The sequence below is a fragment of the Octodon degus genome, unplaced genomic scaffold (assembly GCF_000260255.1).
Source record: "Octodon degus isolate 3935 unplaced genomic scaffold, OctDeg1.0 scaffold00007, whole genome shotgun sequence".
NCBI classification, from domain to species: Eukaryota; Metazoa; Chordata; class Mammalia; order Rodentia; family Octodontidae; genus Octodon; species Octodon degus.
Window position 1 is genome coordinate 19631354 of NW_004524583.1, and position 2500 is coordinate 19633853.

Here is a 2500-nt window from a genome sequence, read left to right on the forward strand (position 1 = left end):
TGGGATAGATATATAGTTACATTCTCTTAATGAATAGAATGATTTGTTCTAATGGTGTTTGTAAATAGGATATCAAGTCCGCATCTGTACCACAATTAACCACTAAGAAGAATGTATGCAGTGTGTTAATTATTGAAACTGTCCTACTGATTTGATTTGAAACTGTTTCATTGCTATTTGTTTATCAATAAAACTATGGGAAAAAAAAGAAAATGAAAAAAAAAAGAATTTTCTACTTTCAGCTCTCACATTTAGATTTTTGATCCACTGCAGGTAATCTTTGTATATGATGTGTCAAGGGAGTCTAAATTCATTCTTTTTAATACGGAAATTCAGTTGTTTAGTAACTATTCACCGAAGGCATTATTCTTTTCCTTAATGGGTTCTCTTGGCGCCCTTGTTGAAACGCAGGTGTTGACAGGCACATAATGTTTCATTTTGATTCTAATAACCCAGTGACCTATACACGTCCATCCTGTGGAAGTATTGTAAGTACAGTCATGCACAGCGTAATGGCTTTCTGGTCACCGTTAGAGTACATAGGATTATATCGCCTGATGATGTCCTAGCCATCTTAGCTTGTACAAGTGCACAGTGATGTTTTCCACAATGAAGAAATTCTCTAAAAGCATATTTCTTAGCATGTATCCCTGTTAAGCAACAAGTGACTTCACTGACAACAGGAAATGTGAGTCTTCCAACTTTGCTTTTCTATTTCAAGATTTCTTTAGCTTTTCTGGATTTCTTGCATTTTCATATGAATCTTAAGTTTGACTTTTCATTTTCTACCAAAACAAGTACTTGGGAATTTATAAGGTGTATTGGCTGGTCTTTTCATTGCTGGGATGGAATACCCAATACCTGCAACTTAAAGGAAGAGAGACTGATTTATTGCTCTTGGTTTCTGAGGTTTCAGTCCATGGTCACTGTTTCCATGTAGGAACGTGGTGGAAGGGAGGCGGAGCAAAGCTGGCTGCTTCTGTGGCAGCTGGGGAGAACAGCACAGGACAGAGCGCAGCGAGAGAAGTGCCATCTGGGGCCCCGTGGCCACCTGCTTCCCCTGGGCCCGCTCCTGACAGCACACACAGCAATGGGCATCACTGCATCACTGGGGTGACCCACCCGCGAGCGCAGCAGCCCCGCCATCCAAGCACCTCCCCAGAAGGCTGTTACCCTGCTCGGTCTGATAGCTAAGATTAACTGGCACATACTGCATCCGTAGATGCGCTTGGGGAGTACTGTCACTTGGACAAAGCTGAACACAGATTATCTAATGAGTCTGTCTTCAAGAACTCCAATATCAAAGGGACCTGTGGCCATGGAGAAAGCTTTAATATTTGAAATCTCAGGACTTTTCTGGTTGTGAAATCAAGGGAAGCTTACTGACAGAATCATGTGATGGTCAATGCTCAGGGCTTATAATGTGTGGTCACCAGGTGGGGTAATAAAGTGATGCATTTTGGGAAAAAACTCCCCAAGGGTGTGGCAAGATAGCTTGCTGGACCAAGCACCTGATTTAGCAAGCACAGGGACCAGGGTTCAATCTCCGGTCTAGCATCCTGCGCCGGCCCTGCCCTTGGGGTACACTGAGCTGGAGACCAAGTCTGGGCATGGTGGTACATGCCTGTTATCCCAGTACTGGGGAGGCTGAAAACAGAAGGATCACCAGGAGTCCAAGCTGCATAGTGAGACCTGTAACAACCAAATACATTAAAAAAAAAACAAGAAAAAAAAAAAAAAACGCAAACAAACAAACAAGCTAACAAAAAACTCCCAAAAGCAGCAACTTGTCTTTGTATTTGTGAAAATGTATGTTTTCCATTTATTTGACTGTACTGTATTGTCTTTCAATATATTTTGTAGTTTGAAACTAATTTTTATACTTCTTTTGTTAAAGTTTCATCCTTCTTGAAGATATTATAAATATGATTTTTTAAAAAATTTCATTTTTGGGTCATTCATTTCACATGTATGGAACATTATTGATTTTTGTGCTTTGATCTTGTGTCTTGCAACCTGGCTATACTTACTGTATCTAACAAGTTTTTAGTTGATTTCTTGGAGTTTTCCTATAAAAGTCATATCACTGGTGGCTAAAGACAGGCTTATTGCTTTCTTTCCAGTTTGAGCTCCTTTTATTTCATTTTCTTGCTTATGCCTTTGGGTAGAGCCTTCAGTGGTTAGAAGACCATCCTTTATCCTCTTGTAGTTGTAGTGACAGAGCTTTCAGTGTTTCAGTATTAAGTATGCCACATAATTTCAGGACAGGGATGAAGCTGATGTTTCATAAAGAGAAGTTATTATATATGGGCTTCAAAGTTCTCAGTTTATTTTTGTTTCCATAAAGTCCCAAAACCATTGCAATTTCAGTGTTTTTCTGTCCATTGTCCCTAAATCAGTAGCAGTCTACTCCTGGAGTTGGCAATGCTCTCCTCCTCTTCTCTTCTTCCTTTCCTCCTTATCTGCCTCACCTTCTATTTTAGTTCTTTCTTTTTCCTTC